Here is a 24,579-nt window from a genome sequence, read left to right as displayed (position 1 = left end):
TGTGTCCGTTGTGATTTCTCCTCTTTCATTTATGATCCTGTTTATTTGTGCTTTCTCCCATTTTTCCTTTGTGAGCCTGTCTAGGGGGTTGTCTATTTTATTGATTTTTTCAAAAAACCAGCTCTTGGTTTCATTGATCTTTTGGATTGTTTTTTTTTAGTTTCAATTTCATTTATTTTTGCTTTGGTTTTTATTATTTCTTTTCTTCTACTGGTTTTGCGGCTTTTTTGTTGTTCTTTTTCTAGATCTTTGAGCTTCGAGATTAGGTTGTTTCTTTGAGTTCTTTCTTGTTTCTTGATGTGAGCTTCTATTGCTATATATTTTCCTCTTATTACTGCTTTTGCTGCAACCCATACATTTAGGATATTGGTCTCCTCCTTGTCATTCAATTAAAAAAAATTTTTAATTTCTTCTTTGATCTCCTCATTAGTCCAGTGGTCTTCCAGTAGAGTGGATTTTAACCTCCATGAGGTAGGAAAGTTCCTTGCCTTCTTTTTATGGTTTATTTCTACTTTGATGCCTTCATGGTCAGAAAAGATGGTTGGTATGATTTCAATCTTGGTGTATCTGTTGATGTTTGTCTTGTGCCCTAGTATGTGATCGATCCTGGAGAATGATCCATGTGCGCTTGAGAAAAATTTGTACTCCGTTTTTTTGGGGTTTAGTGTTCTATAAATGTCTGTTAAGCCCAAATGCTCTAGGTCCTTATTTAGAGCTTTAGTTTCTTTACTTATTTTTTGTCTTGTTGATCTATCCATTGTTGATAGTGGTGTGTTGAATTCACCCACTACGTATATGTTTTCTCTGATGTCTGTTTTCAGAGAGGACAACAGTTGTCTGATATATTTTGGTGCTCCTTCGTTTGGTGCGTATATGTTAATGAGTGTTATTTCTTCTTGAAGTATTGTCCCCTTGATCATAAAGTAGTGGCCATTGGGGTCTCTTTTTATTTTTTTGAGTTTGAAGTCTGTTTTATCTGATATAAGTATAGCTGTTCCTGCTTTCCTTTTTGGTCCATTTGCTTGTAGGATTGTTTTTCATCCTTTAACTTTGAGCCTATTTTTATGTTTTGTAGCTAAATGTGTTTCCTGGAGACAGCAAAAGGTTGGGTTTTGTTTCTTAATCCAGGCTGCAACTCTGTGTCTTTTTATTGAAGAGTTTAGTCCATTTACATTTAGAGTTAATATTGATATGTTAGCATCTGTATTTGCCATTGTGTTTGTCTTTCCTTTGATTTTATTTATTTATTCTTTTAATAACTTTTTTTTTGGCCTTCTTTCGTTGTTATTCGTCCCTCTGAGGTTCTGGCTTTAGGATTCCTTGTAGTATTTTTTGGAGTGGGGGTTTAGTCGTCATGAAATTCCAGAGTTTCTGTTTGTCTGGGAAGGTCCTTATTCTTTCTTCATAGAGGAAGGAGAGCTTTGCGGGATAGAATATTCTTGGTTGGCATCTGTTTTCTTGGAGTCTGTTGACTATGTCCCTCCACTCTCTCCTTGCCCGTAGTGTTTCTTCAGAGAAGTCTGATGTCAGCCTGATTGGTTTCCCTTTGAATGTTATCTGTTTCTTCCCTCTTGTCAGCTTCATTATTTTTTCCTTGTCCTGGATTCTTGGGAGCTTTACTATTATGTGTCTTGCTGTGTTTTTCCTTTCGTCGTGGAAGTTTGGTGTTCTTCTTGCTTCTTGTATATCAATTTTCAGCCCCTTCTTCGCATTTGGGAAGTTCTCTTCAATTATCTCCTGGAATATTTTCTCTGTTCCTACATCTCTCTCCTCTCCTTCTGATATTCCTATAACTCTTATATTTCCTCTCCTCATGGAGTCAGATAGTTCCCGAAGTCTTTCTTCGTTCTTTTTCCTTCGTACTTCTCTTTCCTTTTCTGTTTTGGTTCTTTTTATTTCTGTGTCTTCAAGAGTACTTATTCATTCTTCCATTTCGTCTATTCTGCTTTCATTGCTTTTCCCAGAGTTCTTTAGTTCCTCCATTAATTCTTTGATCTCCTGCGTTTCTTTTACTTCCCTCTTTAGGGACTCAATTTCCTTCTTCTGATAATTGTTTTCCTTTATGAGTTCTGTCATTTTTTTAATCACGGCAACTTTAAATTCTCTTTCTGGAAGGCTCAGAAGTTCTTCCAAGTTACTGTCGTTGCTGTCTGGGGGGTGGTTTTCTTTTTGTGGTGTGCTCTTTTCCTGAGGGGTTGTTAAGTTGCGTGTGGTTCTTCTACTTCCTACTGTCTGTTTTCTAATTTGTGGTATGCATTGCACACTGTGTTGCTCGGACTGGCCAGCATCTTGGGTGAACTTCTCCGCTCCCCTATGGCTCCTCCAGGAGCCATCTCTGGCTTCTGAGGGAGCTTTCTGCTGGTTTCAGGGAGTCTTTACTGAAGAAATGTCCCTGTTATAAAATGGCAACGCAGGACGCAGTCCCTGCGCATCAAGTCTCAGGCACACTCTTCCGCGTGCCCGGTCTGCTCCGGCTGTGGGTGCCTGCTCCCTCTGTGGTCTCAGTCTGCTGGTCGGAAGGGGCCTGGTGTGGGCTAACTTCCCAGCTGGCCACTGTCTCCTCTGGGAACCTTCTGCCGGAAATTTCCCTGTTCTATGGGGTGTTAGTGACTTTTTTTTCTGGTCGCTAGGTGGTGCCAGAGATCTCTCCTATTGTCCTTGGGGTGGCTGTTTTTCGCTCCCCTCCCCCCCCCTACCGTGGGACAGGGAACAGAGCGGGAGTGGTAGGGTAAACCTCAACGGCTTTGGGGTGCTGTGTCTGCCTTGTGCCCCACCGTCTTGGAGAACCCACACCCCGAATTTCATGCCCTGAGTCTCAGTTCCAAAGCCCTCAGGTCCCGGACACGGGCTGTAGCCCAGTTCAGTGGCGCGGGAATGGCGCCTTTTGCACCCTGCTCCTGTGCCTGGGCGCCTGGTTCCTGCTTACTCAGTGAGGGACTTTCACCTCAGTGAGGGCCTCTGTGCGTCTCCCTGCAAGCCTAGGTCGTAGGCGTGGGGAACTGGGCAGCCGCGATCCAGATCTGCGTTTGCTTTTCAAGTGCGCAAAGCGCGCTGCTTTTCCACGCAAGCTTACCGGCTGGCCAGGGGCTGAGTGCAGGTCTCCTGAGTCTTTTTTGTTCTCTAATGGTGGCGGGAGCCGTTTGCTCACCGCGGCAGTGAATCCTGCAGGGTTCTCCACAGCTCCTGTTCACGGGGTGTGGTGTCAGCCATGTTTTAACAAATGGTAAGATTTCCTTTTTCATGGCTGAATTTTTTTAGATATATATGCCACTTTTCACTTTTTCTTTACCATTGATGCAACAATTCACATTTAGATTGTTTCATGTACTCTTTATTATAAATAACACTGAAATGAACTTAAGGGTGTACAAACTTCTTCAAGATAGTGATCTCGCTTCCTTTGAATATATGCTCTGAAGTGGATTGCTAGATCATATGGTATTTTTTTTTTTTTGGATGAATCTCCATACTATTTTCCATAGTGGGTTTATCAATTTATATTCTCACCAACAATGCACACCCTTCTCCATACCCTATTTTTGTTATTTTCTCTTTTTGCTAATAGTCATTCAAACAGGTGGGAGGTGATATCTTATTGTGATTTTGATTTGCATTTCCCTGATGATTAGTTCCATTAAATTTTAACATAGTCTTGAACAATTTAGATTTTCTTCACTCAATTAGTTATTCAACAAATACTTATTGGAATTCACCACATGCCAGGCACTTGGTATAGGAGCTGCCAGTATAGCAGCAAATAAAAGTCCTTGCTGTCATGAAATTTAGATTCTAAGGGAGAGATAAAAAGGGGCAAATCAACATTTGTAATTTAGTGCTATGTGGTATGTGCTATGAAGAAAAGTTAGAAATGTGAGAAATTGGAAAGCATAGGATATTAAAATATGTCCTAGAGGGAAGGCCTCATTGAGGAGATGAAGTTGGAGCTGAGATCTGAATGAAGTTGGATGTGAGCCAGATAGAGATCTGGCAGAAAAGAATTTCAAATTAGAGGGTAAAGCTAAATAACAGTAAATGGCTTCACTTTCTGGCAGTCATTTTTTCTGTTTCTTGCTGTTTGTGGTAGTTTTCATTGATACTCAAGATCATTTTGTCTGTACAAAAAATCCTGCAAAATTCTGTTGGCTGCAAGAAAGAATAGTGAAGGATAAGAAGAGATTGTCAACTTGGAATGGGGACTGAAATTCAGAAAATGACAAGAAATTTCTGTCCAGGGGCTGGCATGCTCAGCTTAATGCTCTGGCCTTTTTTGTAGACTTGCCTTCAGACTGCATAGTCCTAGCACTAAAGAGTTATTCTGTTACACTTTGACTCTAACTCAGAGCATCCCAAACTGCAAGATTAATCCTCCTAGCCAGTGTTCCTTCACTAGTTATGTTTGAGAAATTTTGGATTTAACCATTGCCACTACTGCTTGACTTTCTGAGATAAGGTTTCGAATTCAGCACTCAGAAACTCTTCTGACCTTATCAGAGAGGACTGTTTGCTTCTTCACAGATCATCACTCTGGACTCATGTTCTAAGAAAACTGACTATTGAAACATTTATTTGGAGCAGGGATTGCATTCTAACCCACTGGCAAATTTACTTCTTAAAAACTAGTCTAGCGGGCCTCCCCGGTGGCACAGAGGTTGAGCGCTGGGTTGCGAAGCTGCCCACAGCCTCTGCAGCACCAGTTCGATCCACGGCCGCCAGACAAGGGTCCCACATGGCGTGCAGACCTCTCCTCCCGCCCGCTGCTGCCCTCAGCAGTGTACTTCATTAGTCTGCCTGTTCTGCTCTCCGCTCTGGCTCTGGTGAGTTCTCTCACCCTCCCGTGCTTCTGACTGTACCCCAGTGCTTGTATAAATAGATAAACAAATCTTTAAAAAAAAAAAAAACTAGTCTAGCTACTCAAAATAATGTAAAAGCTATTGGGGAAAGTCGTCCCTTGGCGTGCCATTTGATTTAAGTATAGATTGTACTGACATCTTTCATACTCATTCTTGGTTGGGAAAGGAAAGAAGCCATGAGACAGTATGTGACTAAATTGAATGCAGGACTGGTGTTCCTTCTAAGATGACAACATTTAGTATGAAGAAAGGTGGCTACTGGAGTAGAGAGAATGGCTTTTACTAGTTTCAAGTCCTAGAAAATACCTCTCAAAACTGGAATGCCCACCCATGTCCCACCTACCCCTACCTCCCAATAGTGCCTGATCTTGGACTATCAAGACTTAGGCTATCAAGTTCATGGTGGTGATTCTTGGGTCTTTATAGCTTTGTCCATATATAGTAACAGAGGGTTTCATCCATCTGACCTTCCATTTGCCTAGTTTCAGAAGGGACTTAAAGTGTTATCACAGATGTATTTTCTAGAAACTATGAAAGCCAACTTGCAGAGTACTGTAGATGGGTGCTTCAGGATGTTGAGTAGGTAACACCCACTTAGGTATCGAGGACTGATTTTCACAGCTGTTGGGTAGGGGATTGTGTGACTAGGGATGCAGGAGCTATTTCCTCTACTTCCTTTTCCCATTTAATTTGAGATCACAGTGAATTATGTTCAGCTAAATGCCAATCTGTAAAAAATATGACTCATACCATGTTATTTGATATAATTTTCTATTTATTAATTCTCATATTTATTACATGTTATCACAGAACAAAGTATTTCTCCTAGATGGCCTTTGCAAAATAAAAATCCCCACAAGATATTATTCTTTCAAGCATCAGCACATATGATAGGAATTGGCATGTTTGAGGCAACATAATATCATGGTTAGTACCCTAATGACTTAATGTTGTCAAAAGGGACAATATTTGTACCAACTGCCAAAGGTTATTATTATCAGAACTCAATGAAATATTTCACATAAAAGATCAATATGCGGGCCTCCCCTGGTGGCACAGCAGTTGAGCGCTGGACTGTGAGGCTGCCCGCAGCCTCTGCAGCACCGGTTTGTTCCCCAGCTGCCGGCAAGGGTCCCACAAAAAAAAAAAAAACTAACCAAAAAAAAAAGATCAATATGCTAGGCATGTGGCAAATTCTCAGTAAATAGTAACTATTATTATTAGGTACTACTTGCTAAGTACTTTTAAACATTGATTTCTAAATTTTTAATTATGTACTACATTAGTAATTTTGTTTGTATATACCCAATATATGTCTATATTTTTTACAAATTAGTTGCAAGAACTATTAATATATTATGTACATTTTTAAAAAAGATTTTATTTATTTATACAAGCACTGTGTACAGTCAGAAGCATGGGAGGGTGAGAGAATTCACCAGAGCCAGAGCAGAACAGAACAGGCAGACTGACGGAAATACACTGCTGAGGGGAGCAGCAGGTGCAACAGGAGAGGTCTGTTGCGCCATGTGGGACCCTTGCAGGCAGCCGGGGATCGAACCGGCACTGCAGAGGCTGCGGGCAGCTTTGCAGCCCAGCGCTCAACTGCTGTGCCACCAGGGGAGGCCCTATATTATGTACATTTTAAAGCAGATATCAAACAAGAATTTTTTAAAGAATGAGATAAAAATGAACCATAAAAAGGTCTTTGCACACAAAAGTGGATTATCTTGTTCACTCTGTAGCACATGCACATCTCAATATAACATCTCATATTTTTAATTCAACTACTTTTCATATCTTCCTTTAAAAACGCAGCTCATTTCTGAAATCTTAAGTACTGTATTCTGAGTCTCAACACCAATAAGTACATGGACTTTTGGTCTGAGATAAGTATGCTCTTTGGGGTTGAATAGTTTTGCATGAACATACTACTCCAGTATCAAGTGCTCTTGACTCATTAATGCACAGTTTAAGAGTTCCACCTGCCATTCCTTCAGGTATTTTAACTGTGTTATAAGTTAATTTTGATCTGTGACATTTGTATTAATGCCTATCTTTTCATTAGACTGTAGACTTCAATATGGCAGGGGACTAGGCTTTTCTGTGTTACATTGCATTCCCAACTCGTGACCTGGTACATGGGAGATACTGCTGGCTGGTGAGTGGGTGATGTGAGGAGCGATCCTTCTTCTCTCTGTTGCCATTTCTCACCACTACTCTGCATGCCTTAGTTGCTGCTGATTTTACACCCTGTAGCCTAACACAGATGCCTTTTTGAGTAAAATACCAGGATTCTGATGGCTGTTTACTACTCAGAAGGTTAAATTGCTTGAAGTCTCATCTTCAAATAGTCGCATTCGAGAGAAAAAAAAATCACATATGGCAAAGAGTAAAAACGATCCTGGGCACAAGAAAGACGGCGGAGTGGCGGGCGGGGGGTAAAGCAGATTTCACATCAGACATCTACCAAGAGCGGATAAAACTTAAAATGGATCTTTTAATTCTCTCCCTCTTTGCTTTGTTCCTTTTAAACATTAAACTGTGGTAAGAGTACACATTTATCATTGCTGGTCTCCGGTGAGTACTTATGTAAGGTTCCTTCCGATTGCATTTCCCAGCTTTTCTCAAGGGCTTTAAGAAGGTCCTCATTAGTAGCTTATACAGCCTGAAGGCAGGCACCACACGAGCCAGCACAGAAGGTGTGCAGACTAGAAGGAAGCTGTGCATTTAACTGGCTTGTCTCCTGTTACTGTTGAATCCTCTCCTGAATTAGGGGCCTCCCAGAAGTTCATCTCATCCATTTCTAGTTACAGTGCTAACTGTACGCTGTCTAATTGACCGAGTTCAGTATTTAAGGTCGCCCTGCAAATTTAGGTGCTCATTACCTCTCTTTCTGACTTTTGCATATTAAGTTCTTGGAGAATGGGCTTATAAGGCCAGGTTTAGTGAACAGGACTGTTAAGTATCCTTTTTTTTTTTAAGATTTATTTATTTATACAAGAACTGGCATACAGGCCAGATGTGTGGGAGGGTGAGAGAACTCACGAGAGACAGCGGGGAACAGAACAGGCAGACTGACTGAAATGCACTGCTGAGGGGAGCAGCGGGTGAGACAGGAGAGATCTGCCGTGTCATGTGGGTATCTCTGTGTCGGGTCGGATTGAACCTGAACTGCAGAGGCTGTGGACAGCTTTACAGTGCTGCGCTCAACCACCTGCGTCACCAGGGAGGCCCTAAGTATCCTTGATATCAACACTTCTGCATGGGAGAGGAAGGGAGCCTGAGTGGGTCAAGGAGGAAATGAAGCTGTGATGCAAGCCCAGCAATTTGGGCTAGCTCTGGGGAAACCTGAAGTTTAAATGATTTCTCAGCATCTTTCTCAGTGTATTGAATTGACCAGGCTCTAAAATATCAAATCAGGGTCCTCCTGGTGGCCTAAGGGTTCAGTCTCAGCACTATCATCATATAGTCCCACTGCAAAGGCCTCAGTTCATCCCCAGCCAGGGAGCAACCCACATGGTGCAGCAGACTTCCCTGTCTCACCCACTCCCATCAGCAGTGTATTTCACAGCCTGTTCTGCTCCCCACTCTGTCTCTGGTGAATCTTCTCACACATACCCCACACCTCTGGCCTGCACCCCAATTCTTCTACACAAAAAATAAATAAAAATTTAAAAAAATTAAAATAAAATGTCAAATCATTCTGTCTTTGAAGGTGAGCTACAGCAGCTCACCAGCAGGGACTAAAGACTTTCATTGAAGGGCAAGCCCAGTAGCCAACACACTGAAGCTAGTATGGGAGGGAACATCTTTTCTAGTTTAGGTTCTTGGTGAGGGTATCCCTACCAAGAGGAAGATAGCAAGAGAAAAATAAACAGACGCTTATTAATATATATCTCATGCATATATAATATATATGATATATGCATATATTATATATACATGATCTATATATGCATAAATATATATATTTGAGATACTGAAAAATTTACTTCTTATGGTTTTTCTTCTTTTATAATCCTTATTAATATTATATATTAACATATGCATGTTAATAATATTTATGGGAGAAAGCTGGAGAACAAGAAACCCAAAGAGGTGTCTTAGAATTTAAATGTAAATGCCACCTGCAGCCAAAACAGAGAAGGATGTGGAGTAGGCAAGTTTTAGAAAGGTCACCACATAAAGTAGGTATATTACAGTAAGGTTAGTTATGTAGTATAAGTCTGTGCCTTCACCATGGATAAATTCCTTGTCATTTGGAACCATCCTCCTCAATACAAAGAGGGAGATTATCTTACAAAGTGAAATTTCCTGTATATAAATTTCCCAAGAGGATCATTTGTAGCCTGCTTTTTGAGTTTCTCCTGGGTCTGCTGTTTCTTAAAACAAGACATGGGGGGTGATGGTGATGTGGGTGAATATGTGGTCTCATATTTTTCCTTCAGCTGGGAAACTTTATATTGGCTATGTACCTAAGAACAGACATTAAATAATGATTTATCACATAGAGTAAAATTATGCAGTGGAGTACTAGAACAGGCTTGTTCTGTCTCTTGAGAGCTGATTATTTATTAAATGTCCAGAAAATTTTCAAACTAGTTGTTAAACCACTGGCATCTTGAAATGCACTGTGGTGGGAATATTTACTTAAGTGATATCAAATAGTGTAAATCAAGCCTTGCACACTTTTTTTTTTTTAGAGAGATTATTATTTACCAGCTCACCACTGAATACTTACATGTATGATTTCTATTTTAGGAGAATCAGAAATAACCAAACACCTCATTTTCACCTTTTTCCATATTACATGATAATTGCCTTAAAATTCCACTGTTAAAAATTCATGTCTTTAGCTTAAATTCTGACTGCCTTTAAGGTAACATAAAGATGTGTATAACGTTTCTGTCTTAGTTGTTCAGGCTGCTGTTAAAAAATATCATAGAGTGGGTGACTTAGACAACATTTATTTTTCACAGTACTAGAGGCTGAAAAGTCCAAAATCAAGGTCCCAGAGCTTGTTGTCTGGTAAGTGTAAGAAAGAACTCTCTGAGTCCCTATTGTAAGAGTACTAATCCCACTTATGAGTGCTCCACTCTCATGATCTACCTCCCATACGCCCCACTTTCTTATACCTTCATGTTGGGAGTTAGAGTTTCAACATATGGATTTTGGTCGACACAAATATTCAGTCCATTGCAGTTTTGACTAGTCATATTAGACCCAAGGCTGAATCCCATCTATACCTCTGTTATCCTTGAGATACTGGACAAATTAACTTCTTACTGTTTTCCTTCTTTTATCATCCTTATCTATAAAACAAGAACTAGCATTAGAGGGTTGCTTTTCAGAATAGTGAGAAAAAGTTGTTTCATGTAAAGTGTGCTGCAAATATTCTACTTCCTTAACATCGGCCCTTGATGGGCACAGTTTTCCTTCCCCCTTGGGGCAAAGTCTGATTTGGGTATGGTGAAGAAAGATTTTATTTTTTTTAACACACCGTTTTAAAGGTGAATGCACCATTTTATAAGCACATCACTTTAATTTTACATCAAACTGTTTGACAGCTGCTTTCTGCTGATCTCAGCACCTCTTCCTCCCCTCTCCCCAGTCCCCTTAAGCTTGCCTACTGTCACTGTGGTCCTTGCTGACTCAGCTTTTCTCTGTCTAGCTTCCCCAGGCCATGCCTCCCCGGTGAGGCCTTGTGAAGGGAAGCTGCACACATACTTCAAAGCTAATGTCCAATAAAGATAATGCAAACTCAGAAAAATTGTACAGCAAAGAAAGAAACGCTGTGGGATGGTGAGGCTCCTGTACTTTCTGAGAGTTATAAAGCACCATTTCTTTTGTTTATATCATAAAGATGACTAAGATTAAATTCATTTCCAGATAGGAGGAAATCATTCTTTATATATAGGATTTAGTTGTGTTGAATGATTTTGCAATCCTCTACCGGGTATTGAGAAATGAATAGCTCTTAGGGAGGTGGTGACCATGCCAGACTCACACCAACCTATGCTCTATTCTGTCCCCTGTCATGATAATGCTATGGTGACCTCCTTTTGAAGGACAAGCTCCCAAGTTTCCACCAGCAACCAATCCAATTTTATACCGTTAGTTACAAGGCCAGAAATCTGGACACATAGAGTCAGGAGTAGGAGTCATTTGTCTTTCAAACCAGGACTCTTGAGAGTGAAGAGGTTTCCATGAACAATTAGACCAGGACAACAAGGGTTACCTGAAACTGTTCTGTTTAAACCAGGACATATAAACACCTTAGTAAAGAGTCACAAAGCTAACAGATGAGTTCGCGAATCTTATATAAAAACATAGGCCATCAGCCACCAAACATTATGGCAACAATCTGGAAAACTTAGGTGGTTTCTTGTGTTTGCAACTGATGAGGACACTTCCACCAGTGGAGTGGGTGACCTGGAGCAACAAGGGTGTAGTATTGTGGTAAGAGGGCAGCTCCTGGGCTCATCACTTGGGTCAAATTCAATTATGAGCTGTATGATGTTGGGTGAGATACTCAACCTCCCAAACAATTTCTCTATTTTTAAAATGGAATATCCCTAACTATTTTGCTTGGTTATTGAGAATTTTAAATGAGAAAATAAAGGTAAAGCACTTAGAATAATGTCTGGCTCATAGTAAGTGCTCAAAGTATATTAATTATAAATTTCATTATAATTATTATTAACAAGACACTAGACTCACAATTAGAAAATAGGATTTAAGCTTGAGTCCTGCTACTGGCCAGTAAGTGACTAGGGGCAAGTCACTTGACTTTCGACCCTTGTTTCCCTCTGCTAAAGTGGAGATTCACCATACTCACTTATCTTAAAGGAATGTTTGAAGGAAAAAAAAAACTATGTATGAAGGCACTTTTAAACTATAAATAGATTTATGAAATACCAGTTTTTAATCTTTATTATTATTATTTTTTAATTGGCAAAGACTAATCACCTATAAATGAAGAAGACCCTGACCTTAAGCTCTGTCTGAATTATAATGGTTGTGTGTTTCCTTTTCCATGGCAGTTTGCTATTTAGAAAAGCTTTCTTTATTTCCTTGCCCATTTCAATCTCACCATTATTTCAGGAGGTGAACAGATATTTTCTGAAAGCTCTGAAAGCTTAAGTAATATGGTCAAGATTGATCCATGGCAGAACTGGTCTTCATTCTAAAATTAATGTTAAATATTTAAAATTATAAATTTATATAAAATGAATATAATATATTGTATATAATATACATATATAGTGTATGTAAATTAATATTTAATATAAAAATATTTTGTTCTCAATTCTTTCCTTAATCTTGCTGGTGGTTGCATGTACTCCCTTACCTCCAATGAAATATCAGTGTTTACATCTGTCATTTTGTGCACGTATAATATTCACAGTAGTGTAAATGTATTGCTGATTCTAGAATTTGAATTCCTTAATAGTAATGATAGTTTTGTGGGATCATAGTCTCACAATTTCTCTATAATTTATGATTGTTAAATTTTTCTCTACATTGTTCTCCTCTTACCCTTTTTCTGCAATTTATTTCTGCTTCTACAAACTTCAATGCAAATATACATATACATCTCCATGATCCACCATTTTAATCATTAACATTCATAATACTAAGAGTTCTAGTTGAGGGGATACACTCAGTCTTTCAGTAAGGTTTGGATATGGCATGGATTAACCACTTAACAGGCATTTCACGTGAACTCTCCTGAATCTGATTTAGATACTTTCAGCTATTTTATTGCACTGAAAAATCATGACAGAACTAGGTCACAAACTCTTAACTTTTCCTCACATATTATCACCTTTGATTTTACTTTAATTTTTTTGAAAAGTTTCCATTCTATCTTAGATATTCATAATTGTTCAATGTTTTAAATATCTATGTAGTTTTCATTAGTGATTCTATCACTTTCATGATATAACTTCTTAAATTATAACTTTACATGATGGCATTTGAGGAAAATAGGAGTTTGTTTTTTTTTTTTTTAAAGGAAGAACCCAAAGAATCTCACAACATTGTACAACTACTGTAAATTTTGCTAAATTTCCATCTAGTCTTTTTACATTTTTTTGTTATTGCTGAAAACAAGTGGCTTCTAAAACTTTGTAACTTGTTTTATTTATTTATTATCATAGCCTAAACCTTTATTTGGGCTTTTAAAAATTCAGAGTAATGGACGTAAATGTGCTTAGTTTGAGTTGTTCCTAATTTTCACTAGTGTAAATAATGCTCGAGTGAATACCTACTGGTATAAAGCTTTGCCTATATTTTGAATTATTAAATGGGCTAGATATCAGATAACAGGCATCAAATATTCATTAGCCTAAATGTCTTATGAATCTTTGAAAAAGGCATGGATAATGACATAGTAGCTAATCTAAATCAGTGGGAAAAGGATGAAATACCAAATACTATGAAAATTCCTGGGACAACTGGCTATCCACTTCGAAGAAAGAAATCCGATCCTTATTTCATATCACATAACAAACTTGAGATAGATTAAAGATTTAATTAGAAACAGTCAATTATAAAATTTTACCAGAAAATTTATTTATGATGTCAAGATAGAGGAAGATTTTTTAAAGAGGTTACCAAATGCTGAAATTGTAAGGCTAAAATGGAATACATTTTTCAACATTAAGATAAATAACTTTTGCACACAAAAGACACATAAAAGACAACAAAGCTAAAAGACAAAGTTAAAAATTTTAAGAAAATGAAAAAAGAGAATATATTTGAAATGTAAGTAATTAAACCAGGATATTAACCAGATAGTATGAAGAACTGATTAATAAAAAAATGTTGTGTTGGGTAAAAGATATGATCTGAAATTGCACCAAAGAGGTATCATAAAAGGCCAATGAATCAGAAAATCGTGCTCATTTTATTAGTCATGGAAAATGCAAAGCCAACAATGTCAAATAGATTCCTCCTTATCTGATTGGCAAAATTTGAAATTTGTCAATGTCAAGTTAAATAGACTGTGGGGACATATTCTTATACTGTCATGTGGGAATGCAACTTGGTATAATCACCTTAAAGTGATTTGTCAATGCCTATTAATGTGGAAAACTCATACATCTTATCAACCAGCAGTCCCACGTCTAGATATTTTCCATTTCTAGAGAAATTTTCATATGGATATGAAAAACTTAAGAATATCGTTGTGCCATTTTTAGAAATAGCAAAAAAACAGGAAATAACAACACAACTACTTTCTCTTGTTAAAGAAAGGAAAAGCAAGTATGATATATTTGTTGAATACAACACTGCTGAAGTTTAAGTGAATGGACAAATGCACATGTAGTAACGTAGATATATTTCAAAAGCAATGTTGAATGTAAAATGTAGGATACAGAAGGATATTTATGATTGAATTCCTGTAAAATTTTAAAATATTCCAATTGCATGTATTAACACGTTACAATAAAAGTATTATTTAACAAAATTAACAATAATATTTTATGTTATAATTAATACATAATAATTAGTAATTAGTAGTGGATACATATATGTGAAGTGCAAGGATATAGCCATGTGTGGAAGGAACACTTTCTAACTTTAGGGTACCAGGTACTTTTGGGAAAGGGTGGAGGGAAGCACTTCAACTCTATGTATTATTTCACACTTTTTGAAGCAAAATTAAGAATAAATATAATAGAAGAGAAAAGTTCTGATTTATAAGTTTAGTGGTGCCTCTGAGTAGCCTGATGAAATTCCACACATCCCTTGAATTTTGGGGGAGACTATATTAGGTCAGGGTTTCAAACATTTCTCAGCAGAGGAACCCCTCCCTCCAAGAAAATCTCACACTACTTCACAGTGTGTAAAAATAGGTGAAATGGGTCAAAACTACTTAGGTTGAAAGGGGGCATCACAACCATGGTCACTACTGCCTATCACCACTGCCCGTCCTCAAATCGGGAATAGGCAGGAAGCAATTTGCAGACCCCTAAAAGGGTGACCTCTAAGGCAGCGACTCCCCCTGGCAGCTTGTGTGTCTGTGGCCCAAAATGTTTCTTACACATCCTACACATCGGCTGTTTCTCTGGAGTGACTGCCACTTATGAGGACTCTAGGAGACAAATGAAGCGATAGAAAAATGCTTTTTGCTGTGAAAAACCATCACCTGTTGTGGCCATTCCCTGATTCAAAAGTCAATTAGGATTTCTCCCCATATTTAAAATCATTGCTTCATTAATTTTTGCAGCTCGTACCACTTTCCTCCCTAAAGGTAAACTGTCACATTCTGTGTCCTGATCTCCGTTTCTGCCTCCTTCTCTTGTGACTTAGGTCCCTGTGTCCCCCTCTTTCCTTTACTCTCCTTCTCATCCCGAAGCCATTTATCGGGTTCTGAAAGAGCCTGCCACCAGGCCCCCACCCCGCCTTCCCAGTGAGAGTCCTGGTACCCACAGTCATTTTCTCATCACTCACCTTCCCTGAACACCCTGCACTCACTTCTTGATTGTATTTAGCTGGAAAGGATCAACAGCCACTTGCTAATCTAAAAGATTTCCCCTGCTCCTCAAACTCCTTTTCTGTCCTTGACGTCAGGGTGGAGTGGTGGTGGTGGGGGGGGTCATTCCCCCCATCAGCCAGGCTTAGAAACAGATGCATTTTGGAGTTTTTCATTTTTGCTTCTTTATCTATTGAATTTCAGATAAGTAATGAATAATGTAGAAAAAGGTCCCAAAACTCTACTAAAAAGACATTCTGAAAAAAATGTTTTTTATCTGAAGTTCCAATATAACTGGGAGTCTGGCATTTTTTATTTGCTAAGTCTGGCAGCCCTGCTTCTGCATGTACCTTCTTCGTACGCCCTCCCCCTGGCTTTCTGTCTGTCTCTCTCCCTCATAGTGCCACTTCCTCCCCAGGCCAGATTCTTTCTTGGGCCTGCTTCTCTTCCTGATGGCCCTTCCTCCTCATCTATTCCTTATGCACTTGCCAGATCATTCCTCTGTACCACAATTCTGGGCCATCTGTCCTTGCCTTGCCTCCCCCCAGCACATATTTCTAAGGGTGTCATGCACACCTCAGGCTCAACGAACAGAGGCTTCCATTAGTGCTTCACTTTTCTGACCTCTCTTGCCTCTGCCAAATCAGCTGCTATTCAATCATATTTGCTCAGTCACTCAGTTGCAATATGGTTCCTCCTGAGGGTTTTCATTTCTGTCTACTTCACCCACAAACATTGCTAGTCCTCCCTGCCATGTGCTTAGTTTTGCCTAAGTAAACACTTTGAATGAATGGATGTCTCTTGGGTTTGATTTGTTCATTCTGTCACAGCCACCTTCATTCACGTTGTCATTACCTTGTGCTCCTTTTGGCAACTGCACCCTAACAAGGGCTTCTCTTTATCCAGGCCAATTCTGAAGTCCCTCCAAAGTAATCTATATGAGACATCTTATTTTTTTAAAAATAAGGCTTTATTTTTTTGCGGAGGTAGCACATTCATGTGGCCCAAAGTTCAAAAGGTTTAATAAAGGGGAATGTTGGAGTCTCAAAGGGATCATTCACTTTTATCTCTCGTCTACCTGATTTTATAATAAATTGACAGAGATACAGTGGGGAGATAGAGATCAAAAGCTAGGTGAAATAATTAGATTTGGTCTGATCTACCTTGCTCATCTTTCACTCCAGAATTACGTTAACACTTAGCCACAGGCCCAGGTGGACAGCATAAGTCTGCTTGCTGGGCTCTGCTCTTGTAAAGTTTGGGGTTAGCAGGAGCCTGGGAGCTCACTTTCAGCAAGCAGACTGATTTTGCTGCAGAGAGAGAGGCTGAGCTCCATACATACACTCAATTCCTCTTGTCAGGCTTGTCCATCAGATTAGTTACTCTCTGTTCCCTTGAGAGGGAGGAGGGAAAGCAGGAACCAGGGCTGGGGTGATAAGTCCTGTACACACCCCAGCTGGTGTGGAGATGGTTACAGTTGTGCCTTGAGATGTCAGTCACTTTATCCTTGGGACAGAGGTGGTCCAAATCCTAATCTCACCCTTTCCGGCCCTGAGCCCCACATCAGTACCTGAACTTTCCCCCCAGATTACGTAACTCTGTTGACACAGTGTAATTATTCTCTGTGTGTGTCATGATGGGAATTGCTGGGATGCATATTTATAGACACGAAGCCAGATACACACAGAAAATCCTTCTTCTAAACCTTCCACTAAGTTCTCCCCTTTTGCCTTTTGCCTCCATGGAGGCAATCTCTCTCTCTCTCTCTCTTTCTCTCTCTCTCTCTCTCTCTCTCTCTCTATGTATATATATATATATATATATATATATATATATATATAAATATTCTAGACCATTCCCTTTGAAAAAATATTATAGAGTAGGTTAAGTGCTTTAACAAATTATCCCCAAATCTCAGTGACTTAGAACAGTAGGGGCTTACTTTTGGCACATGTCCAAATCTGGGGTGGCCTTTGGGCCAGTGATGAGACCATTGAGTTCTTCTCCAGGAGCCATTAATGGTTCAGATGTCCCTGAATCTCGCAGTTCTGCAAGTCCCTGGGGATTCAGGACTCTTCATGAGCTAACAAAGGCAGGAAGACAGAACACAGGAAAATCTGGGGGGACACGTAGGGACCAGGCTTGGAAATGACATACATTAAGGCTATCTACATGCAGTTGGTTATACCTCAGCCACATGGCCCTACGTGACTACAGGAAATGCAGTCTAGGTGTCTGGTCAGGAAAAAAGGAAATGGGTACCATGAAACAATATCAATTTTGTTTCTACATGCTGGACATCCATTTTGCACCTTGCTCTTTTGACTTGATAATAAATTTCAGAAAAGAGCCCTATCAGTTCGGGCACAGTTTCCTCATCCTTTCTAACAGTTGCATAACACTCAGTTTTACGGATTGTATCATAATTTATATAGCCATTTCATAGTTCAGTCATCCTTCATGCTTTCCTTTTTTCCATCCTGTCATCTGCATTGAATACTCTTGTCCTGATGTCATGTCATTCCACACATGTGCAAGCAAGTCTTCAGGGGAAATTCTCACATGAGGTCTTGCTGAATCTAATGCTATGAACATTTAACATTTTGCTATCTGTTGCCAAATTACCCTACTAATTTTATACTCCCAATTGCCATTTTATTATTTAATCCTGCTTGTGTTGCATGAATATAGGTCAAATCCACCTCCAGTGCATCAGAGAGAAGCTCATAATCTGGTCATCTACCAGGTCCTAACTTCCTCCCCCACCCTCAGGGATGCAGTATTTTCTATTTTTGCTCTCCAAGTGCGGCTTGCACTCAACCCACCACTTCAACAGTTTCTTTCATTTAGGTTCAGGTAAAATGAACTCCTTTTGAGAAACAGTTGGGGCTGGGTACTAAGCAGAACCCTTTACATCTACTATTACATTTAATCCTGGAAAGCAACTCTAGGAGCAGGCATTTGCATGTGCATATTGCAAAAATAGACTAAAGTCATCTAATTAGCGTGTAGCTGTTTTTCTTCAGGCATTCTGAATCTATTTTCCCTTCTCCTACCCAAATGTGCCTCACACCAAAGAACCTTAGGGCAGAGGGAAAAATGCATGCCCTTGAGCTGTCTCTGGGTACCCTGAGTCAATTCTCTTTGAAGTTTTTCATCTGTATTAAAAATGTATATAAAATTTGAATTTCACTTCTAATGTATTTGTGACTATTTAAATGTTTAAAATATTTAATGTTTTTGTTTTTAAGTATAATGGGTATTCCAGGAAGCTGCTAGTTGCCTCAGTGGCTTGGAGAACACTGACCTCTGTCTCTAGGCAGACAAAGGGGTATGGCTTACTAGTTGGTGCTCCACCTACAGGCCCCTGCCCTTTCTTCAAAACTCAGGTCCTGTGCTGCTTCAACCTTGAGCTTCCCATGGAGTCTGCAAGTCCACTCTTGTGTCACCTTGAGCTCTGAATTAGAACGTAACCCTGTACCTTGTACTGAAGTTGGACAGTCTTTCCTTTCATTGACCAGAACCTTCATGGGTTCAGTGTATCTACCATATAGCTTCATGTTCTTTGCAGCAAAGAGACTTGTTAAATTTTTAATGAGCAAACATTGCAGATGATTGAATACATTATTGTGTTAAGCACTTTTACTTTTCCAAAGGGATCAAGAATTGGCAAAATAATGAAAATCTATTTCTGAGTTCCAACATCTCATAAACACTCCTACATCTCACTTTAAGTAGTTCTATTGACCTGATTTTCCTCAGAACTCAATAAAGGTATCAAAAGTTTGTTTTTTACACCTTATTTTTACAAAACACATATATAGATGCCTGTTGTCCCTACCTAGAAGAAATCCCAACAGGATTTTTTTGCCTTTAGGACAAAAGAACAAAAACAAAGCCAATATTCAGCAATTGTTTGGGAGTGGCCATTTTAAAGGTATCACACTCTGAGCAGTCAGAATGGCCCCATCAAGATTTTTCTAGTAGAAGTATTTTATATAGGCTGGGCATTTGTCACACAATTCCTGCTTTTACTATCTGTTAATGCTATTTTAGGCTTATTTGTCATTTGGTATGATTGTCATTTGGCATGATTTGGCAGCTTATTGGGGGGGCGGTATCTGGGGAAGAACATTTTTTACATATCAATTAATGGTAGTTGTTTCTTTGCTCTATGCCATTTCAGCTTACGAAAGGTTTTATAGGAACCCTTTACTTTGGATAGCAGGGCAAACCTGTAATTAGTTTGCTCATGCATATGTCCCCAATTCCCAGTAATATCCTGTCATGTTGATTGACACTGGGCTTGCTATACATTTCTTTTCCTGTCTCTGGAAAATGGGGGTAATTGCATTTGTCGGCAACCACTCAGCAATGTTGTCAGAGTTGATAAAACAATGTTTTTAAAAGGCCTCTTTGGAAGCAATATGCCGCATAAATCACAGGTCCCTATCAGGGTGGTTATTTTTGTGCTTATTTCTTTAGTAGTTCAGTAGAACATTGATATTTCTTCCCAGATAACTCACATTGAGTCACAAGATGCCCTAACACTCAGGCAACAGAATTTTGTGTCTCTAACCTTCTGATGAACTTGGAAATAAACTTGGTGTATTTCCTTTTTACTGTTGGAAGTTTTCAAGTTGATTAGCTTTGTGAACATATGTCTGGGCAATTTCTTGCCAAATACTTTTGCATATAGAAAGAAGATAGCAGTTAAAACTCACCGCATCCTTGTGAACAAATTGATACTTTTTTTGCCCTCATGTTACCTAAGTATTTTAAGAATCAAATCCCAATATTTAAAAATTTCACTGCTTTCGTGAAGTACACACAATTCTTCCATCTCAGAGTCTCAGGGTCAGACTTATTGCTCCAAATAAATTGCATTTTATATAGAATAAAAGACCAGCTGTAACTAGAGGCTAAAGCCAAAGGCTGTTACAGGTGGCGCCCCCTAGAGGGGCTGCTGCTGAGGATGAATAGCTCCAGGTGAAATACAAAGTATCTGTGGGGATGGAGTCTCTGATAAGAAATATAAGGGGCTGTTGAAGCAACCCTGGGGATTCAACATTTGGGATTTCATTGTTTTTGGATTTTCAGAGATTCTGGGCTCAGCCATTTCTGCCCCCACCATGCAGATCTTCCAGAAGGCTGTTGCAGGCCTCTAAAGGATGTGGATAGGCTTCCAACAGCCAGTCTCAGAGCAGGCTTTTCAGGTAGCCGAGAGTCTGAGACTGTTCCCAACTTATTGGCTGTTGCAGCCTAGAAGGGAACAAGAAGACTCCGAGCCGGGTACTTCACTGAGATGCATGAGTCTGTGCTGTTTTTCGGGTCTTTCAGTGGCTGCAGCTGCTGTTTTGAGTGTTGCATGTCTATTGCTGTGCTACCACATCTCAGCAGCTCTGGGGAGCATCTCCTGTTGTGTCTTCTGCTGTCTTTGTGAGTTGGATCCCAGCCTGTTGTCTGGCTCCCATGTTCTCTAGCCTCTCACTGGTGGGAAGATGCCATCTTGGGAGACTTCTGTTTAGGACCTTAAAACACTGCACACTGCTTCAGGTGAGGTTAAACGGCCAATTGTGACCTCAGTGACTTTGTTTTCCCTTGTTTGCTAAATAAATACCATTATTGTTGGTTTCTGCATCTGGGTAGTCTTGCAGTTGTGCATAGGTGAAGAACTTGGACAGTGACTGGCAACTGTTTGGGCACTGTCCTTGGCCAGTTTTAGTGTCCCTCATTGCCCTATATCACATCTGCAACATAAATGGTAGAAATTTTTAAGTTCTAGCAACTGTATAAACGTACTTCCAATAGCCACAAGACACAGATGTGAAAATTAAAAATTTACTTGCACTGACTACAGTTCAAGTGCTCAGCAGCTCTTGTGGCTAGTGGCTATAGGGTTGGGCAGTATGGTTGCGAATCACTTCTGTCATCAGTGGACAGTGCTGCTCCGTAAGATTTGTTTCTCAAAAGACGAATATGTTTAGCTGGAATAATTTTAGTTTTCCACTCTTTCTGTTCATCTTCTCTTACATTTCCCCCTTCATACTCCATGAGAATTTTTATTTTGGGGGGTCTTAAAGACAGCCTCACCTCCAAGGCCAGGATTTGAACACAAAGTCTGAGAAAATGACATGTGGAATCACCATCTGGAGGTAGGTACAGTGGCAGATCCAGCCATTTTTGAGAAATTGTCTGGCTTTGGAGTTACTCCCAGAATTCTGATTTAGTAATTCCTAAGCTTGTAGCAAGTCTGAAAGAAACACAAATCTGTTTTGTATATACAAATAAATCCTCATATGCCGCATGCCATTCTCAGCCTGCCAGTTTCATCTGACTGCTCCAGAAACTGTAATTCAATAGCACGTTAGTTAACCTGCATATAGGGAATAGAGAATTCTGATTATTGAAATGTTCTGGTTCAGTGATTAACCCCATTTTTGCAGAAAATCTGCTGAGGCTAAGGATTTTCTCTACAAGATATTATGCCACTATATTTCTCTTGTCTAGCCTTACTTCATTCCTCTAGCTCTCAGAAATTTCCCTCTTTGCTAAAAACTATCCAATATACAATTGATATAGTCTTAATGAGGTCTCATGAAAATAGATCAATAGTGGTATTTTGAATAATTTTAGAAAAAAGAGTGGACATAGGGGAAAAAATTAAGAGCCTTTGCCCAAATTTTACACATTTGTGGATTGTAGTCCCTGACAGGGGGGAAAGATTCTTCAAATAGCATAACTTGAAAAAAATTTATTCACATCTTTTATTTTCCTTATTAATGAATGCTGACATCTGTCAGGCAATGCTGCAAAGGTTTTACAAGTATTAATTCATTTAATTTTTATAGCCACCTTAGCATTAGACATCACACTATTATATATTTTTAAAAGATTTATTTATGCATACAAGAACTGGGGTGTAGACTAGAGATGCGGGGAGTGAGGGGACTCTCCAGAGACAGAGTGGGGAGCAGAATAGGTGGATCTATTGAAATACACACTGAAGGGAGCAGCAGGCGGGACAGGAGAGGTCTGCTGTGCTATGTGGGTTAGCTCCCCCTGGCCAGGGATTGAAATCATGCCACAGTGGCTGGTGATAGCTTGATAGTGCCGAGACTTTAATCTCTGTGCCACCAGGGAAGTCCTATTATATTCATTTTATTTATTTATTTATTTATTTATTTATTTAAGTATTTATTTAAGTATTTATTTATTTATATAAGCACTGGGTATAGTCAGAAGCGCGGAATGGTGAGAGAATTCACCAGAGCCAGAGCTGGGAGCAGAGCAGGCAGAAGGACCGAAGTACACTGCTGAGGAGAGCAGCGGGCAGCAGGAGAGGTCTGTGCGCCATGTGGGACACTCCTCTGGTGGCTGGGGAGCAGCCAGGGATCTAACCAGCGCTGCAGAGGCTGCGGGCAGCTTCGCAACCCAACGCTCAACCGCTGCGCCACCAGGGAGGCCCTATATTCATTTTAAATGAAGAATCCAAGCACAGAGAACTATGGATAGGTCATTGCTTGTCTACCTGGATGTTCAGTAAATTTATGGAACTGGTAAAAGAGTTGTGGTGTCAGTGGGTGGATAACCCAGGAAGTGGCTGAATTAAGTGGCCCCTGCTTCTCTCATCTATCTTTTCACAGGTACTATTGTAGGTGAATGAAGTCGAGGGGCCAGCATGAGAAAGGGAGAAAAGGAACACTGACAATGCCCATTTGGGTCCCTAAAGGAAAATGGAGCCAAAAGAGGCTTTTTCTTCATTAAAAAAAAAGTAATAATCCATATGTGTGACCCATCTTTTATTGACTTTTAATAGATTTGGCTCTCTAATGTAATTTTTTTCCAACTCAGAATATTTATACTGAGAAATGAGTTTAGCTTGAGGGTGAGGGGGCAAGGGAATAATGCAGAATTGACTAAACATCATTATGATGCTTGATTTTCTTCCAATTTAATGGGAGGCAAATAGTCAAACACAAAACAATAATCATACATGTTATGACACACATGTACTGCAAGAGAGGGTCCAAATTGCTGATAGAGAAAAAGAGGAATAATAGTTACTCTTTAAAAAAAAAAAGCTGTTACATTTTATTTTATTTTTTAAAGATTTATTTATTAATACAAGAACCGGGGTACAGGACAGATGCACGGGAGGGTGAGAGGATTCACCAGAGCCAGAGCGGGGAACAGAACAGGCAGACTGATGAAATACACTGCTGAGGGGAGCAGTGGGCGCAACAGGAGAGGTCTGCTTCGCCATGTGGGATTCTCGAGGGCCAGCCTGGATCGACCTGGTGCTGCAGAGGCTGTGGACGGCTTCACAGTACGGAGCTCAACCACCTGCGCAACCAGGGAGGCCCTAATAGTTGGTTTTGGATGGAGAAATTAAAGTAGATTTCACAGAGGAATAACTTTTGAGATCCAGCTTCAGAGATGAGTGCATGTGATCCAGGTGTAAAAGGAGGAGGAAGTTAAAAATTATAGTTGTGAAACCCATATATCTGATTTTGATGAGTAATGTAATGGTAAGAAAGCCTTGGTTGTAAAGTAATGAGTGTCTCTGAGTGTGTGTGTGTGTGTGTGTGTGTGAGAGAGAGAGAGAGAGAGAGAGAGAGAGAGAGAATACGTTTAAGAGAGAATTTTAAAGATTAAATGAATCTCCTTTTTTAGACTACCCAACTAATATCAGATATTGAATTCAAGATCTTCTAAATTTGATTTCATTGTACTTTTTGCCAAATAAATTTTTGAGAGGCCAAGTTTATTTCAACATTTAAGTAAATGTCAATAGGAAAAATATTAGATTTGTCAAGAAACAAACACCATTTTCACTTACTAAATGGGTTTTTCAGTGGAATCTAGAAAACATTTTAAACATTGGAATGGAATAAAATAGGGAAAACAAAGATGAAATTTTTGAGACTGTTTTATTTATAAGCTAGAATGATTGAGCCTACCTATTTCTTTGATGAGAAAAAAACACTTAAAACATGATGAATTAATAACTAATCAATTAATTGGAAAATGCTTTATTTGCTCAGAGAGGTTATACTGAGGTTTTCCTGCTGTTACTATTAATTATAGAAGGAGTAGAGGTTTAAACTTAAAATATTACTTTGTAGTTATATTGCATTTATGGCATTTTCATTTTCTCTTATTTTCATCTCTGCTAAGGTTGTATATGTGCCTTGTATATTACAAATATCTTTTAAAAGCACATTTTTAGTATTCCAAAGA

At 39.3% G+C, this 24,579-nt stretch overlaps 1 protein-coding gene across 1 annotated transcript in view; it reads left to right on the top strand.

Annotated features, from left to right (window-relative positions):
• SLC9A9 (solute carrier family 9 member A9) overlaps positions 1-24,579 on the top strand; it is a gene marked incomplete at both ends in the record, with an annotated part of 608,321 nt that overhangs the window by 33,703 nt on the left and 550,039 nt on the right. The gene's annotated exons all lie outside the window — the stretch shown is intronic.

The sequence above is a fragment of the Talpa europaea genome (assembly GCF_964194135.1).
Source record: "Talpa europaea genome assembly, chromosome: 4".
NCBI classification, from domain to species: Eukaryota; Metazoa; Chordata; class Mammalia; order Eulipotyphla; family Talpidae; genus Talpa; species Talpa europaea.
The sequence above is the reverse complement of the archived record's forward strand: the minus strand, read 5'-3'. Positions and strand labels throughout refer to the sequence as shown.